The following is a 20422-nucleotide window of genomic DNA, read 5'->3' on the forward strand; positions in this document are numbered from 1 at the left end:
GGTTTCTGACAGGAACCTTTAGAACTGGGGTCGTATGGTTTATACTTTCAGGGCTACATTATTTTTCTTTATTAGTGTTTTCAGCTCAGAATAAGACACTGGAACAAATCCACACCAAAGGTAGCCAGCTTCTTATTAATGTTTCCAAAGACCTGGCGAGAATTGTAAGCCTTAACGTACCAACTTTCTTGTCTCCCTTTCCAGTTTAAAAGGTGCCAGATGTGTTTTTTTTGTTTGTTTGTTTTTTGGGATTTTTTTTGTATTTGGATTGGTGCAGGTTGCAGTTCTTTGATGGGAGCATATAAATTAAGAAAATGAAAATCTACTGTATTTTATCTGTGCAAACCTCAAGCACTCCCTTCCCTTGTTTCCCCATCATAGAGGCCATGATGATTAGACTAAAGTGTCCCCTTCCCACCACTGATTGATTTTCATAATCTTTTGTCCATGGATTTTTTTTTTTTTTTTTAGTTTTGGGTCTTGGCTGGAAAACACCCAAGTTATTTCATTCTTCCATGTCCTTTGTGCCTAACCCACTCCCCATGGCTCCCCTGTCCACCACAATGCTGCTCCTGGTGACCCTCTAATGCTCTCATTTGGGTGACATGGAATTAGGTTGGTCTTGACTACTTTCCAACGGGATTTCTCCCATAAAGCGATGGCAAAGCAGAGCTCTTCCTTCCTCCCCAGAGAATGTCATAAATGGGCCACATAATTGTGGGGCTCTGGTTCAAGGCAGAAGAGGGAGCTTCCTTTGCAAGAGGTCAGGTTTAACCAACTTGGCCTTGGAGTCCCCTGGGGACACTCTTGAAGTGCATTCTTATCAGCAGGGGGCTTCTGGGTTTTCTAGATGCCAACTGATCTGAGCGGAGACCAAAGAGGGGACCAGCACTCTGGACAGACCTGGTGTAAATGGCAGATTAGGTGTTTGCATCTAAACTCTTCTAGAAAACGCACACACTACTCCGCGCCTTGCTCAGGATGCAGCCAGAGGTTCTCTGGGAAACACCCGTGGCCGCCCAGCCCCACCTCACTGGCTTACCACAATATTTTCCAGATTTAATTTTTAAGTACATAATATTTATTATGTCCTGCTTTGTTCCAGAAAGGGTTGAGGCAGCTAACTTAAATACACAATCATGAAATGCTGGTCCAACTTTTATTTGGTTAAAGATGTTCTGCTATAAATGGTTAAAAAAAATGAAATCCTTATTATAAAGTGACTTGTTCAAGATGATTACCTTATTTTATAACAAACAGACGCTTTTAATAATTGAGTACAGTTAAATATAGTTCCAAAACTTTCATTTTGACCTTGAAATTTCAGTTTACATATAATGGTTTCATTTCTTTCAAATCACAAGGAAATCGGATATCATCGTGTAAACTACGCAGAAAAAAATGTTTTGCACAGGCGAACCTGGACAGTCCCAAAAAGCCGAATAAATGCTTACTTGCATCATTGTCCTCGCCTGGGACACAGAGGGTCTTCTGCTCTGGTCCCTCCCAGGATGCCCTGCGTTATTTTATTTTGCCTCATTTATCTCAATGTCAGGATATATTGCTTTCCAATTTTTTTCTTTCTACAAACCATCTGAAACCTCAATCCCACGATTTTAAAAATATTCAAATGTCAATCAACTCATTTTGATTTTACAAATAAACTTTCAGCATCTCTGCAGGTCAGACCTGAATGTAGGCTTCCTCTAGCCAGGGCAGGCTTTGGTGGGACCTACCTGACCCTGTGGCCAGGAGGTCAGTCCTGCAGGCCGACTCTCTGTGGCTGTTTCCTAATGAGTCCAGCATCTCCTCCCAAACAACCCGTCCGTCAGCTGACGGAGAAAGGAGCAGTATGCTCTGCTGCCCGTGACGCTCCTCGCCCCCTCCTCTGCCTCATGCTCTGGCTCCAGGTGTCCCAGGTGCCCCCCAGTTATGTCCTCTGTGCAGCCTGTGGATTCCCTCCAGAGGGGAAGTGGCTGGTGTCAGTCCCCGTCATTTCTGCCCTGGGTACCTCAGACCTTGGCTTTCCCTGAGGTAGGTGCGTGGTCCTGGCGCTACCCTGGGTCCTCCCTCCCACCGAGGCCTTCCAGCCTGAATACGGGCAGCACGATGCCCCCCTGATCCCAAAGGCACACCGGAGGGCCGTGCGTGTTTAAATAACGTGCTCCCTTCACCGCCGTGTGTTTGACAGGACGTGCCACACACCAGGCCTCCTGTTGACTTAGTTCCTGTCCTGGCAAAGCTAAATAATCCAAGTCTGAGGAATGGTGTGAATGGGGGAGAAAGGCCTTGCCCTGGGAGGGCCCAGGGCTGCTTGGTGCTGAGGGCTCGTGGGGCTGGGAATCGGCTCCATCTATGAGGATGACCCGATCACTCCAGCTTCCCAACACACTGTGGGAGCCACGAGGCCCTCTCTCCCACACAGGAAGGACTTTTGTTGTTGTTGTATGTTTCATAAAAGCCAAACACATTAAAATAACAGCACATCATAAAACCTAACAGAAAGAGAAAGAAATCCGAGGCAGCAACTTCTTTCTAGAAACAGTACCCCCTGTTTTGAGCTCACTGCAGAAGGTGGTTGTGCTCGGGGCATTAACACTCAGGATCTGCCGTGAGGTGTCTCAATCCACTCCAGCTGCTATAACAACACTGCCTACGTGGCATAATTTTAAACAGCTTTCATGCATTCCTCACAGTTCTGCAGTCTGAGACGTTCAAGATCAGTAGACTCAGTATCTGGTTAGAGTCTGGTCCTCATAGATGGTGCCTTCCTTGTGTCCTTACAAGGTGGGAGGACAAGAAACCCCCTTGGGCCCCTTTTTATAAGAGAACTGACCCCAATCATGACCTCTCACTGCCCAAAGGCCCTGCCTCTAATACTAGTGTCTTGGGGACTCAGTTTCAGTGTGTGGCTTGAGGGGGGTGGGGCACAAACATTCATACAGTAGCATTCTACTCCTGGTCCCCCCAAACTCATATCCTTCTCACATGCAAAAGACCTTCATTTCATTCCATTAGTTCCAAAAGTCTTAACTCACTGTGGCATCAACTCCAAAGTCTGAAGTCTGTCTAACTAGCATCTCATCAGACTTATCTTAGTCTTTTTTCTGCTGCTATAACAGAATATCACAGGTAGGAAATTTTATAAAGAAAATAAATGTATTTCTCACAGTTCTTGAGGCTGAGAAGTCCAAGATCAAGGTGTCAGCATCTGGTGAGGACCTACTATGTTTCCTGGCCAGTGTGTGCACAAGAGAGCAGGCGCAGGGGAAAGGGCTACACTCTTTCTTTTTTTTAATATTTCTTTTTTAGTTGTAGTTGGACACAATATCTTTGTTTTATTTATTTATTTTTATGTGGTGCTGAGGATCGAACCCAGGGCCACACACATGCTAGGCAAGCACTCTACTGCTGAGCCACAACCCCAGCCCTGGACTCATTCTTTTTATCAGAAACCCACTCCCCTGATAACTACCCCTCTCCTGCTATAGGTCATTGATCCCTTCAAGACATGGTCAGCTCTTAAAGGGTCCACCTCTTATTTCTTTTACAATAGGAAGTAAATCTCAGCCCAAGTCTTGGAAGGGCCATTCAGGTCACAGAAGAACTCATGGTACAATTCATCCTGAGGCAAAGTACTCTCCAATTGTGAACCTATAAATTATGTGCTCCCCAAATACAGATAGGCCCAGATAGACCTCCGATTCCAAAGGGGAGAAATGGGAAGGGGTCCCCAGTGAGTCCCAAACCCAGCAGGGCAAACATCAAATCTCGAGGTTTCAGCATCATCTGCGACTCCAGGCCACACTTCCAGACACACGGAGCAGGGTTCCCGCAAGCTCAGGTGCCCTCACCCCACAGCTTTGCTGGGAAAGCCCACGTTGCTGTAACTCGTGTTGGGTTCTAATGCCCGTGGCTCTGCTGGCCTAGAGTCTGGGCAGCCTCAGCCCCATGCTCCACTGGGAATTGCCCTTGTGGGCTTCCTATGGTGGCCCTCTGCCTGGATGGCTGCCCCATACCCCAGGTGGTTCTAGCCTTCAAAATCCAGGTGCAGCTGTGACACCTCATAGCTCACACATTCTGTGACCAGTGGAGTTGGAACCACCTGCAGGTGCTGCCAAGGCTGCCATCAGCTCTGACTCCAAGGCCAGCTTCATGGCCCCATCACACCTGGGCTATGGTCCTGGACAGCACAGATATGGAGAAGCAAGCGCTTGGCCACTTGTCTTCTGGGTTTCTTTGGAAGAGAAGAGAAGAATGACTGTCCTCTGGATAGAACTTGTGAGGACTGGGCTGACCAAGGGCATCAGCACAGAGGATGATTAAAACAAAAGTTATTAAACAGGGAAGAAGGCAGGAAGGAGGAGCACAGAAGAAGGGGGAAGACTCGGGGACCTGTTCCTGGCATTTGTCTTCTGTCACAGCACCCACGAGTTCCTCTCCACCATGGTGGCAGCCAGGCAGTGGCTATGGCAGGATTTGAACTCCAGGTTTGTGTGACACCATAGCCAGAGCCCCGAGCACCTTCTCTTGTCCCCCAAAGTTTCAGCATCGTGCCACGGGGTTCCATTATTTTTGCACCAACATGGAGATTTCTCTTCTGGGAGGTTATAAGGAGGTTCCCCCAGATCCAAAGGAACTTGCTTTGCATGGTTTTCACCACAACATCAGTGAGAAAATAAGTCAGCAAACCTGGTTGGAACCAGAGGCCGGGAAGCCGCAGTGCCACATGTGAGCAGCATAAGTCTCTGCTTTGGCACACGGGGACATTTTTTGCAGAATGTGACTATCTTTATTGTATTTTTTTAAAGAAGTTCTTGTTTATTATTAAATGTCCAAAAGCATAACTGTATGAAGACATAAAAAAAAAGATCTTCTCACCATCTCCCTGCTCTGCAATAATATGTGTGGACGGTTATAATCATAGATGGTACCGTGCAGGCAACGTGGTACATTGAAGGTGTCTTTCCACAGAGGGACCTTCTGAGGCAGCTCACCCTTGTCTAGGCTGTGAGAGTCCCACTGATGAATGAATCCTGTTTTTATGATCCCCCCTTGATGGACACACAGGTTGTTTCCAAAGTTATGATGTTATTAACAATCACAGATGTCTTCCCCGGTCTTAAAGAATTTTCTCAGGACAGATTTACAGTGCAGATTTTACATTGATTTTATTTTTTTATTCATTCTTTTATTCATTTTAAGAGACAAGGTCTCACTATGTTGCCAGGCTGGCTTTGAACTCCTGGGCTCAAACAATCTTCCACCTCAGCCTCACGAGTAGCTGGCAGTACAGGTGCACAGCCCTGCACCCACTTAATGACTGGTATCTCCATGCGTGTTATTCTGGGTCACTCCTACCTAAAGCAAACATCTATCTCAGTCACAACACAATCCATATTCATGGCTTCTCCTGTACCTGCTGTTGCAGGACCCCCACGACTCTTCAAAATGTACTCCCCAAACCCTGCACTAGGCCACCCTACAGCACCCTGCAATCTTTCTTTCTATGTTCCTGTGCCACCTTACAAGATGTCAACAGCTCAGCCCCTTGATCAGCCTCACCAACACCCAGCAAGCCCAGGCTGGGGCCAAGTGACTGGGACCCTGACAACATTGAGGACTTGACCCACACTCTGGTGGGAGGTGCTGAGGTGTCAGAAGAATGGAGCTATCCGTGGCCCCACCATACACCGTCCAAACCCAGTGCTGCCCTGGCTCCCTCTGTCCTCATCCTGGGAGATTCCAGAGCACCTGTCAGGATGGTGGGCCAGAAGGTCAGCTGGCTCCCACTTATGGATGGGTTCTCTCCTAGGAGTCCTTAGGCCTTCACACCATTAGGCCCCAGGCTCAAGGACCTATGGGCTTCTGAAATGCCTAAACTCCTCAGAATCCCAGAGTGAGCATGGTCAGATTCTTGCCATGACCATGCTGTGGGTTATCAAACCTCCATCTTTAGGGGGTAAAATGGACCCCTGGAGAATTTAGAGGGGATAAGTGTCCCAGGCATCTCATGGGCAGGAGGCTGATGAGAATGGAAAAACTGGAAGGTAAAACTCAGAGATGGGCTAGAGGCATTTCAGAGTGCTGGAGTATCAGAACTGGTGGATCCTGAGCTCATGCGTCAATCCGTGTGGCTGCAGTGACAAACATCCCTGAATTTTCAGTGGTTATAGGAGCCCTGTGTTATGGGGTCTGCTCTGCGGCTCTACTCCTTGTGTCTTCCCTTTCTGGGATCCCGACTCACAAAGCAGTGATGTTCTGCCAGCAAGGGAACTGGCAGGAACTCCCACAAGGCTTCTTGGGTAGAGATTTTGTAAGTATGTAGCTTAAGCCCTGCAGTCACATTTCATTGGCTGAAGCAGGCCCCATGGCTAAGCCCAGCATCAATGGGGCAGGGAGGCATCGTCTTTTAAGAGGGAAGACAGGTGTGAAAATAGTGAACACCATCCTTGTCTGACACATGTGGTGCATCCCAAGCTGTGTGATACCCCCCGGAAACAGGAACAGAGAGAGGGAGTGGCTTGCCCGAGAGCTACAAACGATCTAGTAGCAGAACCAACACTGGCCAATCCTGGCCACCAATCCTGCTTCTCGACCTGACCCCAGAGTTTCCCAAGAGATATTAATGGATGTCATAAGACATTTCAGAGCTTCAATATGGAACTGAAATTCATGACTCTCCAAGTCAGGGAAGTGGGCTCAAACTTTACCAGTTTCTTTGACCGCAAGCCTCACGTGACAGGGTGGAAAGTGGCTTGCATGCTATAGGGAACACACTTTGGGAAACAGCAGCATGGCACCAGTCAATCGAACGGACTCTAATTTGCTTCTAGGAACATGGGACTTAAGTTCTATGTTGCTCTAAGGAATGTTTTACAATAACATAACCTTAATATAAATTCTTCACAGCTCACAAACAGACACAGTTTTCTCTTTTAGAAAGTTCACATGACTTTGTAAGTCCATCATTAATTTTGATTATTTTTTCCACTTTCATTTCTTTTCAATTTCAGCCAAAAATGTAATAAATGTCATGAAACAGATATTCATAAAGTCATTGGTGGATGAATCATGAGGTATCTGGAAAATGTTTTTGCCTCGCTAATGCAAGTCTTTTTTTTTTCCTGTCTTTAATAAAAACAACCAATATTACAGATCACTGCTCAACAATAAAAATGTTTTAACAAAACAAAACCCTGTGCTTTGGTGTGATAGTGGCCACACATCATGTCACTCTCAAATATCTTAAAGGGTCATAAGTGGCCTCTGGTTGGAGCCATGGATCTATTCTGGAAAAGACTGTAAGAATTAGATCATCTCAAATCATTGGTTATTTTTTTCCACAATGATTCTTTTGATCTGTAACATATGTGAAATTAAAATAAACTTTATATGGTTTTGGATTTCCCCAAACCTTTCAAAAAGTAAAATCCCATTCAAATGGCTCAAAAATAAAACTATGAAATACACCCTGGTTCTCCTTCAACGGAGTTTTCTGACATGCTAGAAATAATATCAAAGCCAGGGCTCAGGAGGCCAGAGGCACGGACCAAGCTCCTAGTTAAGACTGAAGCTCCTACAGCCATTGGACCCTCACTGGGGCCTGAGTCCTCCCATTCTGTCCCTCCAGGACCCTGCAGGTCCTAATGGCAGACTCCTCCTGGGGACAGACTGGGTGGTACAAAGTCATCCTTCAGGCACAAGAAAAACTTTCTCCCTTCTGGGGATGTAGATCAGCAGTAGGGACCTGCCTAGGATGAGCCAGGCTCTGCTTCCATCCCCAGCAGGGCAACAAACATACACAAAGCATGCTCCCCAGCCCCACCTCTTCAGGAGGGGGAAATGAGTCTCATCCCTCTATCCCAGGACCACCCTCCAAATGTTTCAGTGTCACGACCCCCTTGCCCGCAAGGAAGACGCGACTCAGGAATCTTCTTTCAGCAGTTTATTCAGGCCCCTGATATTCTTCTAATAATTCTTCTACTACCCGGAATCATAATTGGATGCCCCTCCCAGCCTTAATAAAGCACCTCGAACCCCAATGCAAAGCTGCCACGTGTACCCTTCTCACAGGGTGCTAGAAAATGACACGCCAACTTTCTTTGATAAGGAGCTGGGAACACGCCAACTCTCTTTGATATGGAGTTGTCCTTCACAGACCACAACGGAGCCAGTGCCATCATGTAATGGCGACCACAGTCCACAGGAACGGCTCACCACAGCTCCCCCTTTTTGTTTCACTAAGACAATACAGGCGAGAGTAGAGGTCCTATCCCACTGTGCAAAAGTGGCTGCATAGTATGGGCCAGCCCCAGGGGGCGCCTTCCCCAGACCTGACACCATATCAGCCGACGCCTTTTTTCGTGGGGCGGGGCGGAGACACGTCAAACCCGCATGCAATAGGACATGCTCCCCTTGAGGTCCCTCTTCTCAATGGATCACTCAAGTGCAGTGCCTTGCCTCGCATCCTGTATCGTGACGATGGTGAGTAAGAGGGAATAGCTGAGGTTGAACTGTGGCCATGCAGAAGTACAACTACAAACAAGTTGGCAGCACCCTGAAAGAAAGGCACGGACTTTAAAGTGATAGATAAAGACCAGTGTGGAAACCCTTCTGCGTGCAATGGCAACAAGACCCGCAGAGTGCAAGGGCTTTCCAGCACTAAGAGAAAGACAAAAGAAGGACATGTCGTACCCAGTGCAATGTTATAATAACTTGGGGTGCAACGACCATGTCAAAGGCACTAGTGTAGAAACCCATCTGCGTGCAATGGTAGCAAGACCAGCAGAGTGCAAGGGCTTTCTGACACTAAGAGAATAACGAGGAAAGACATGTCAATCCCAGTGCAATGTTATAATAACTTGGGGTGCAATGACCATGTCAAAAGTTTAGTGCTTAAGATGTGCAAGCCAGACCTGTGGCGAGTTGCCAGTTTCTAAAGCAGCAAGAGCTTGTATGATCATAGCCTTATCTTGAGCACTGCGGGCCTTAAGGCGACAGAGAAACCACAAACAGAGGAACATACCAAAACAACACAGTGCACCAAAAATGCCTACTCCCAACCACTCTTTAAAAAAGGAAAAAGCAGAAGATATCCAATTGGTGAATTGACCCAGAGTCACGGGATCGACACGGGTACTATTCAAGACAGCTATCTGGGTTAGTTGAGACTGGATCATGTCTTCTGCTTCCATGGACCAATTTCTGGCCAGATATCCACCAATGATGCGGGAAGCATTCCTGGAATCATTAAATCTGACAGAGGTTATACATAAATGTGCACGTTGGTCAATGCAGCCTAAAAGTACTAGGTCAGCCAATTCTTCTACCTGAGCTTGAAGAAAATCTATTCTCTGGTTGGTAGCTAAAATCCCTGACAAAATATGTTGATTAATCGCATTTTGCGATTCAAGTATAGTGGACGTTTGTTGAACAACTTGATTAATAGTGGCAGCAGTTTGTACTTGACTGGCCATGGCTACTCCGGCCGTAACTGCTGCAGCAGCAGACGCCGCCACGGCTGTCACTATAGCTGCCGTGATTCCAAAATCTCTGCGGACTCTAAGTAGCTCTACAATAGGAAATTTATCTGGATCCGCAGTGACTGGTATTGGGACAAAAGTTGGAATTTTCATAATTACTGCTACAGTCCAAGAACCATTCCAACACTCAGATAAGAAACAGGTAGTATGAGAACAATCCAGCATCCCCGACGAGGTGTGATTAGCTAAAAGGAACAGGAACGGGGATTGGATACAGACCATTGCAGGAGGCAATGTGGCATAATGTAACAGAGAGTTGAACGAAACAGATGTAAGCCTATTACCTCGTTCACTCTCCTTAGTAGTGCCAGAAACATTAGCCAGCCAACTTTTGGCTCCTAGTAATTGAGCCAATGCGGAAATATCGGCTGAAGCCCCCTTCTCATTGGAAATGAGCCATTGAAACCAGGACCAACCTGTTCCTGTAGAGGAGTTGGCATTGTTGTTAAAGTTATAAACATATCTCTTCAGAGGGGGGGGAAAAGGAGAAACCTTTAGCAACTTGATGTTTCTCCCAAGAATGGTCCTGGCAAGGCGTAAATGTCGGGGGAAAACCAAAATTAGGGGTACAGTAAGGAGAGGCCTTGAAATGAGTGGCATAGCAAGTACTATTAGAAGAAGGAGGCATTGGGATTAATACCTCGGAGATAATAGCTAAAGTAGTTATGTTTAAAACAGAGCTAGTTGCGGGGGTCCCTGAGCCTGATTGCTTCCCTGAAACTACTTGGCTCAATACAGCACTGAGAATACTCCCTGAGACTCGACTGGATCGCAATGGGTCCTCCCAGTTAGTCAAATTTTTGGTCTTAAGGCTAATACAATTAGTGTTTCCAAGACTGAAACAAAAAACTCCTGTGAGATTAACTTGAGACTGATTAAAAATATTTTCCATGTCCCCTCTAGGAGAGGTACAAGGAGCAGACATCTCACATGAGGCAGAAAAAAGAGTGGGAAGGACACTAGAATTACTATGAACTGGCATTGGCATTGGCCATGCCCGTGCCACTGCCCACCACTGCATTGGTGTCATCTGTACCGTTGGCACCAGCATCAGAGCCAGAGCACTCATCAGAATGAAGCTCCTCATCATGGGGCTGTTGTGGCACCTCCTGCTGCTGGTTAGTAGATCTCGAGACTCTTCTTGTCAGGCGTTCAGGGATCCACAGCGGCTCCGTGCGATCCTGGGGAAAAACACATACAGATCCTCGTGCCCATGTCAGCACGGGGTCAGGGCCGTTCCATTGGCCCGTAAGAACATCCTTCCACTTAACATAGCCAGTCACAGAGGGCTGAGGGGACACATGTCTATCGGCCGCAGAGCGGCCATGAATATCCAAATTCAAAAAATTAATGGTAAAAAGAGCTAAGGACAGGCGTTCTTTAGGAGTGTGGTCAACTCCTATTCCCCCTTTTTGTTTTTCTAAGGTTTCTTTTAAGGTGCGGTGGGCACGTTCAACAATGCCTTGCCCTTGAGGATTGTAAGGCAACCCATGAGCAAGTTGTACTCCCATAGTAGAACAAAAAGATGTAAACTGTCTGCCAGTATAAGCAGGTCCATTATCAGTCTTAAGGGATGCAGGTGCACCCCATGCTGCCCATGCCTCTAAGCAATGAGTAATAACATTACGTGCCTTTTCTCCTGATAAAGCAGAAGCATGAATAATTCCAGAGTATGTGTCAACAGAAACATGTACATATTTGAGGTTACCAAAGTCAGGCACGTGAGTTACGTCCATCTGCCAGACGACCAATGGCTTCAATCCTCGTGGGTTTACACCATAAGTAGGAGGATGAAGAAATGTGACACAATGGGGACATTGTAATACTATCTGACGAGCATCTGCTCTGGAGATGGAAAAACGTCTGCGCAGTGTCATAGCATTGATATGAAAGTTGTGATGAAACAATTTAGCTTCTTCTAAGGAGGAGGCCAAGCATACCAACTGGCTTCTAGTTGCCGAGTCAGCACAGGCATTACCCTGTGATAACGGGCCAGGAAGAGAGGTGTGAGCCCGAATGTGCATTGGATAGAAAGAGGCAGTACGGCTACGGATAAGCTGTTGAAGCTGATTAAAGTAAGCAGACACAGCATGGGTGTCACTAATAGCTCCTACAGCCTCCAGAATTTTGAGCGCCTGCACCACATAGATAGAGTCCGAAATGAGATTGAAAGGAAAAGAACACTGTTTAAAAACTTCAATGACAATTTGCAGTTCTACCCATTGTGGATTTCCAGGAGCAAATTGATGCTGGACAGGGGGAGAGTCATTAATCACATAAGCTCCCATTCCAGACTTAGAGCCATCAGTAAAAATATTAACAGCCCCCGGAATTGGAGTGGGTGAAGTTACTTTAGGGAAAATGATAGGATGCTCTTTAACAAAATGGAGTAATGGATGAGAAGGATAATGATTATCAATATCCCCTTGAAACGAGCAACATAGAATAGCCCAGTTGTCTACAGTAGCACACAAAACATTAGTTTGAGCTTTAGAATAGGGTATGATAAGAGAAGAAGGTGCTTGTCCAAAAAATTGAATGCTCTGTTGAATCCCTCTAAGTGCTAACACTGCAACAGCATCAGGATAGTATTCTAAAGATTTTCCTGGGGATACATGTGGGTGGATCCATAGTAGAGGCCCATCTTGCCACAGTACTCCAGTAGGCTGCCGCATAGTGGCAAGCACACATAACTGGAAAGGTTTATCACTCTGGAGCCTGCATAGAGTGGCATGTTGTATAGCTTCTTCTACTTTTATAAGGGCCGCTCTGGCCTCCTTAGTGAGGGTACGAGGGGAAGTAAGATCTGGATCACCCTTAAGAATAGCATACAAAGGCTGGAGCACGATATTAGGAATATGTAAATAACCTCTTATCCAATTAATATCTCCCAACAGTTTTTGAAAATCATTTAAAGTTTGGAGATCTTGAGTTCTTATAGTAACTTTTTGTGGTTTTAATATGTCATATCCAATCGTCGCTCCCAAATACTGAATAGAATCCCCTGTTTGAACCTTTTCAGGTGCAATATGTAATCCATACTGAGCTAACAACTTCACCAGGTCTTTATAGGCCTCATAAACTGACTGCTGTAATTTGGCTGCCAATAATACATCATCCATATAATGAATAATCTTAATGGAAGGATATTGTTGTCTGAGAGGTGCGAGTGCCTTCCCTACATACATCTGACAAATCGTAGGACTGTTAGACATTCCCTGTGGTAAAACAACCCACTCAAACCTTTGATCTGGTTCCTCGTGATTACACGAGGGAAGGGTGAAGGCAAAACGCTGTGAGTCTTTAGGATGCAAAGGAATAGAAAAGAAACAGTCTTTAATGTCAATAGCAATGATATGCCAGCCCTGAGGAACAGAGGAAAGCAGCGGCAGCCCTCTTTGAATGGGCCCCATAAGTTGCATTTGAGCATTAACTGCTCTTAAATCATGCAGTAGGCGCCACTTCCCTGATTTTTTCTTAATGACAAATATGGGAGTATTCCATGGAGAAGTAGAATGTTGAATGTGGCCCAAGTCAAGTTGTTCTTTAACTAGGTCATGGGCTGCTGCCAATTTAGCCGAGGGAAGGGGCCACTGAGGCACCCAAACAGGCTCCTCAGTGAGCCAAGTTATGGGTATTTGAGCCCCAGCGGCCCCTATGAAAAACCCAGACCGAATCTGTCAAGTTTTTGATGACCTTGCACAGGGTGTTTGCGCCCCTGTAGATGTTTTCCTAGTCCTAGACCCGGCCTATACCCCATATTTTGCATAATCTGTTGAGACATTAGGGAATAGTTATTACTAAGGGTGAACCCCATGTCTTCCATCAGATCACGGCCCCATAAAGAAATAGGTAAATCAAGCACATAAGGTTGAAAGGTACCACTGCGTCCCTCCGGGTCCTTCCAGGATAGATGTCTGCAGCTAATTTGAGGAGCTTGGGCATATCCAAGTCCCCTTAAGGATTGATCAGAAGTCTGTACTGGCCATCCCTTAGACCAGTCTTTAAGGGCTATAATACTACGGTCTGCGCCTGTATCTAGCAGTCCCACAATAGATTTACCCTCTATGATTAATTCCAAGGTGGGGCGGTTGCTCATACCCAATGACAAATAGATACAATTCCCTCCAGTGCTACCAATCTCACTTCCCATCCGTGACCGTGAGTCAGCCGGGAAGTGGTTATGTAAACTAGGCAAAATTAGCAATTGAGCAATCCGATCCCCTGGGGAGATAGACACAATGCCTCTTGGAGCTTCCACCATGACTTTTACTGTCCCCACTGTATCAGGGCTTATGACTCCAGGAAAAACATGAAGACCTTGTAAAATAGAGGAAGCACGTCCAATCAATAAGCCCACAGTGCCAGGTGGTAAAGGCCCTTTGAACTCGGTTTCTACCAACTGGACTCCCATCTTAGGTGTTAATACGAGTCTGGAGGTGGAACAGAGGTCCAAACCCGCTGCACCTGTAGTGGCTCTCCGCGTCTCATGGGATGGCGTAGAGATGGCCATGTCTCGGGTTCGGGTGTGACATTCTCCATTGCCCCATATATTTGCGGGCCCTGGGGTCGAGGGCCCCTCCGGCCGTTTTTTGACCCAGTTAAAATAGGCCGCCCATGGATGTCCCTCACTGATCTACACTCTCTTGCCCAATGCTTCCCCTTTTTACATTTTGGACACAACCCCGGTAAACGAGGGCCATTGGAAAAGCCACCATGGGGAGGTCCATTGAAATTGTCTTTTTTGGGACATTCACGCCTGAGATGACCAGGCTGACCACAATGGAAGCATGTCCCGGCACCAGAACCGCCCCTTTTTGTAACCCGAAGGACAGCAGCTGCAAGACCTGCATTAGTTAAAGGTCCTCCAAGCTCTCTACACACCTTCATCCATGCCTCTATGCCTTTATTTTTATAAGGAGTAATCGCTGTTTTACATTCTTTGGTGCATTGCTCAAAAACCAATTGCTTGATAAGGGGCATGGCTCTATCAGGATCTCCAAAAATTTTTCCAGCAGCATCCACCATCCTTGCTACAAAATCTGAAAAGGGTTCTGTAGGGCCTTGTATAATTTTAATCAGGTTACCAGACACCTCTCCTCTATTAGGAAGTGATTTCCATGCCCGAATGCAAATATTATTAATCTGGTCATATACTTCAGGAGGAAATCCTGTCTGTTGATTAGCAAATCTCCCTTGCCCCAAAAGCATGTCCCTGTCCCAATGGGGGTGTCCTGCTGTATGATTTTGGGCGGCTTGCTCTGCTGCGCCCTCTAGCACAAATGCTCTCCAGTCCAGATATTTGCCTGGGGAGACACAAGCCCGAACGAGGCTAGCCCAATCAGAGGGAGTCATGCAGTATCTGGACAGATTCTCCACCTGAGTTAGTGTAAAGGCGGCATCAACCCCATAAGTGCGCACAGACTCTGCCAGGGTCTTTACAATCTTGAAATCCAAAGGCTCATGAAATCTTCCCCTATTATCATCCTGAAAAACTGGATAAGCAAGACCCATCTCAGTGTTAACAGCCCTCCATGTTTGGGCGTGGAAACTTCGTCCTGAAACACCCCCGCCATACGGAGGCGGATCGGGAGGCCGCCCATTCCCGAGCCCTTGCTTATCTCTGTTCTCTCTACCTAAACTCCCTAACTGCCGGGACAGCGTTCTTATCTCCTCCTCCTCAGCGTCTTCTGCCTCTGACCCACTTTTGCATGGGGGCGTGCGCAGCACACTGAGATCTGGATACAGTCTCCTCCCGTTCTCCACACCCCGCACACTCCCCTCTTCCTGAGACACTTCACTCTCTGTTGTTTCTGATTTTTCCTCATGCAATTGTTCTAAAACCTCCTGCCCTTTAACAAGCGCTTCTTGGCATCGGCCATCCGTAAGACAACTACGGACCATCTTCCAGAGGGGTATCACCCCGCCCTCTAGCATGCCCTGCTCACGAGCAAAGTCAAGGTCTTTGCCTAATTTATCCCAGCTGGGTGTAGTGAGGCTGCCTGAAAATGCAAACCACGGTGCAGCTGTATCTACCCTCTGTAAAAATTTCTCTAAGGTACTGCGTTTCACCTCCAGTCCCTTGGAACGTAAAAGGCCATCGAGGGCTAGAAGGAGTGGACTTGAAGTCACAGCACCCATAACGCAACACAAGAAAACACAGAAATTGAAAGTGAAAGTACACAAAACAAAACGAACATACACAGAAAACAAAACAAAAATACAGAGTGCAATTGCTATGAGATGTAACGCCCTCTCTTTTTACAGAGGAGCAGGTACCTTTTAATGCTCCCTCTTTATGTATAGAGGAGCCACCGCTTTTTAACAGTGGGTCCCACCTTACCTGGGACTTACCGGTGCACCTCCCTGACTGCTGAAAGTTCTGGTTCCTGGGTGTTTCTTTGTTTCTTTTCTCCCGGGTCTCGGCACCACTTGTCACGACCCCCTTGCCCGCAAGGAAGACGCGACTCAGGAATCTTCTTTCAGCAGTTTATTCAGGCCCCTGATATTCTTCTAATAATTCTTCTACTACCCGGAATCATAATTGGATGCCCCTCCCAGCCTTAATAAAGCACCTCGAACCCCAATGCAAAGCTGCCACGTGTACCCTTCTCACAGGGTGCTAGAAAATGACACGCCAACTTTCTTTGATAAGGAGCTGGGAACACGCCAACTCTCTTTGATATGGAGTTGTCCTTCACAGACCACAACGGAGCCAGCGCCATCATGTAATGGCGACCACAGTCCACAGGAACGGCTCACCACATTTCAGGACTGTCATCTTCTTGCCAAAGCGTCTCTCTGCAAACATTCTGTCAATCATGGTGGCCCTGGTGTGAATGCTCCTGAGGCTCTTCAGTGACTGTGGACAGACAGCAGGCACTGTTATTAATGACCAGATTGGTAGATACCTCAGTTCATCTCTCTAATAAGCCTGTTGATCTGGTCTTCTCTGTTGCCAAATCTCTTTCTCCTATAAAATTGGTGGTCTTTTCCTTCATTCCACATGGTGGAGAGATCACTGGAAGGGTTGCAGGAAGATACCTGCTTTTTAAAAGGATTTTCCAACAGTGCACATACCGTGAATCAGATGCACCATGTGACCCAGCCATCAGCGCTACCTGCCAAGGCGATGCATTTCTTACTGATTCTGCCACACCCACACCTGTGCATGGGCTCAGTCATCGACGCAGGCTTGGGTACCACAATCCTCGGTGAGTTAACTAGAGCCTGTTGTGCTCAACTAAGGTGCCTTTGAAGATGAGGGAGAAGCAGCTGCCACAGCTCGTGGACCTTTGGCTCACACCATCGACACCACTGATCTGGATGTCAAATGCCAATCTGGGTTCTGCAGGCGCACAGAAGTTGTGGGTTTCTTGCCATCCCAGCCATTTCAGTCCCTTCTCTACCTCTGCCTGTATTCCTGTGACAGTGCTTGGCTTTTTCATAGGTGACTTAGTCAGCTTTTTGACTGCTGTGACTAAAAGACCCTACCAGTGCAATTACAGAGGAGGAAGAGATTATTTGAGGGCTCATGGTTTCAGAGGTCTTAGTCCAGAGAAGGCTGGCTCCACTCATCAGGACTTGAGGTGAGGTGGGACATCATGGCAGAAGAAGGTGGCGGAGAGAAGTGATCTGATCACATCGCGGTGATCAGAAAACTGAGAAGGAGAATCCACTCGCTTGAAACAAATATATACCCAAAGCTGCACCCCAATTCCCACCTCCTCGAGCCACACCCACAATGTCAGCTACCACTCAGTTACTCCTATGGGTGGGGTGGTTAAATCACTGATTGGGTTAAGGCTCTCACCACCCCATCATTTCTCCTCTGAACCTTCTTGCACGGTCTCACACGTGAGATTTTGGAGGACACCTCACATCCAAAGCGCACAATAGGTAAGCTTCCTCTTTGCCTTTTGAAGCATCTTTGGGGCAAACTTCTTTCTCAAGCACTTCACCTTCAGCTCTGAGAAATTCCCTGGCTTTTTATTTAAGGGTTTGTGGGACAGCAGGGACCTTCTTTTTCTTCTTGTCAGCACCTTCCTGGTTCCAGCAGGACAAAAGGTTGGTTTTGGGTTCCCCCCCCCCGAAGCCTGTGTTCCCTACAGGATCCCTTCCCCATGCCATGCATTCTGTCCCATGAAATCCAATCCAGCACATATGGCCAGCTGAGAGGAAGGGAGAAAACTGTTGGGGAAGAGGGCTCATTCGTGCTTGTCCCTCTGAGTCTGAGCTCCCAGGGACCTGGTGGGTTTTCCTTCTGCTCTGTGAACCAGGAGGCCCAGCGTTCCCACCATGCTGCACCTGAATGAGGCAGGGGCCCTGCTAATTGCTTGGGTCCACGGGCTTCCTGGCTTCCTTGATGAACAGTAGGCCATTGATTTGTGCAGGAGAAAATAGCATTTTAACGAGCACGTGCACACACTTCTCCCTCCTCCTGTGCCCAGATTCCACCCCCGAGGACACACTCCAGGCAACCAAGCACCTCAGCTCCCCTCCATGGCTGCCATCCCCCACTGACTCCAGGACCAGGACTTCAGGGTTCATGGAAGCAATAGGCACAGGCCACAAGCTTTTTCTCTGATTGAGAGACAGAAAACCACCAAGTCGACCGGTCACTCCACTGCCTTCCTGGGTGTCACAACATACTGAGATATATGGAGTGATGTTGTCCATCTTGAAGTGACTTCCCCAACACAATGCTCAGGGTGTCACCTGCATGCCATCCTGCACATCCTGAATGTTTTGATAATGGCAAGGGTGCGAAAAGCAAACAGCGAGTGCTTGGTGCGTGTTTCTCTAACAGGGTGGTAAGAAAATACTTGCTACCTGAGATATTTCTATAAGCCAGTGAAGCAAGAAGTCTAACATGTGGGTTGCATTATCCCCAGAGTAGAGCCTGGTTTTCCAATTCACACTAGACCAGTGCCTGCCGGAGGGAGAATTTCATAAAAATGGTGACTTTTGCCACTTAGTGCACATAAGTTATGAAGGGTCAGGCATTCCAAGTGCATAAGAACAGGCTAGTTGCTGTGTCCCTAAAGATGGCAGAAAGACAGTCACCCTGTGAGCATTCACTTGGACCAGGCTGGGTTGTAAGCTTTTATTACTGTGAGTGGAGATTCGGAGGCTGAACTCCCCAAAAGCGCTTTGTACAGCCCAGGACTTCCCCCCATCTGCCAGTCCACACTCCATAATAATCTGCAACCTGAATAGATTTAGGTGCCATCCCTGAATGACATTCACTTGCCAAGAAAGTGCCTATCTGGACCCTATTACTTTGGGCACAGAAGAGTTACTTCAATATGTTCGTGTTTCTGCATATGCCCCTTGATATGAGTTTAAGAAGCAATCCAAGAAAGATGATTAAAATTGCTTCTGCATTGGGACTGAAATTGTCATCAAGGGAAAGGCTCAGTATGTCACTTAAGGAGTCCAATAAGTAGGACCAACAAAAGTTGTTTTCTGTTTTTACAATATAATGCCAAGGGGAAATGCCTTTAAAAATATTGCTGGACCCTATCTTTCTAGTAATGCGTATTAGCTACACAGCGGCTGCTAGGAAGTTTATGCCAGATTCAACGACAGTGACCTCTGCCCACCACACCTGCCTCTTCTTCCTTTGCCTGTCTTGATGTGCTGATATTGCATTAGCACTGTCAGATATACTTGGTTTCCTTGTAGCAGGCTCCAGTTCTTTCTAGAAAGAGACAGTGTACATGTCAGAATGCTAAACCTTGCTCTCTCCATAAACAAGTTTAATTCAGTACATCCACATGAATCATGGAACCTTCAGGTCTGGGGACACACACAGCAGCAGTGGTTGGTCCCCACTAAGGACAAAGTCTAACACATTTTCAAATCCTGAAAACTTGGGGAAGAGGAATCCTTCTTAGCTTAATAATGCTTGGGCTCTCTGATTTGTGACTGGAGGGCAAGCACCAAGGAGTCTGGTGACAATGCCAACTTCCCCTACTGCCCTCTGAAACGAAGGGACAGGTGTGCTATTTTCTGTCAGAGCATATTCTCACAGGGCTCTTCCCCCAGAATATTCATTCTTTAAAAAGTTCATAGTTAGGCTGGGTGTGGTGGTGCATGCTTGTAATCCCAGTGGCTCAGGAGGCTGGGGCAGGAGGATTGCGAGTTCAAAGCCAGACGCAGCAATGGTGAGGTTCTAAGCAACTCAGTGAGACCCTGTCTCTAAATAATTAAAAATTAGGGCTGGGGATGTGGCTCAATGGTCAAGTACCCCTGAATTCAATTCCCAGTACCAAAAAAAAAATGTAGTAAAAAACTCCTCATTGTCACTTTTGGGGATGTGGCTCAGGGTGAGGCATGGCCTAGCATGTTCAAGGCTCAGGGTTCCACCCCCACACTCCACACAATGTTCACCTCATTCTATTTAAGGCTTTTTCCTATTAAAGATATGAGGAGGTGGAAAGAACACAGTGCCCCGTGTGTTAAGTTATTCTTGGCGTGCAGTCCCACCTGCCACAGAGACTAATTCCCACTGTGACCTTGGTAGCTCTGTGAGCATACGGGTATCACTTCTCCTCTGGGCCTCCAAACTTATCTCTGAGGCAAGCTGTCTGGGGTGGTCTTGGCCTCTCCTCCTACTGCATCCTGTAGAACCCACCCTCAAGATGGTCCTTCCTACCAGGAGTATTTGAAACCATCCACCAGGGGGCGTGTGATCCACTTCTAAGGGTGGCCATGGGTCAGGTCAGATCCTGGGACAGGTGAGGAGACTCAGGTTTTCCCATCCAGTCCTGCAAGAGTTCCAGATGTCTGAGAACCTGAGGTCTTCCCAGGGTAAGGATGGCAACTTACCTTCTCCTCTTCCAACCTGTTTTGTGATTTTACCCACACCTTCA

Source organism: Ictidomys tridecemlineatus, chromosome 2, assembly GCF_052094955.1.
Source record: "Ictidomys tridecemlineatus isolate mIctTri1 chromosome 2, mIctTri1.hap1, whole genome shotgun sequence".
NCBI classification, from domain to species: Eukaryota; Metazoa; Chordata; class Mammalia; order Rodentia; family Sciuridae; genus Ictidomys; species Ictidomys tridecemlineatus.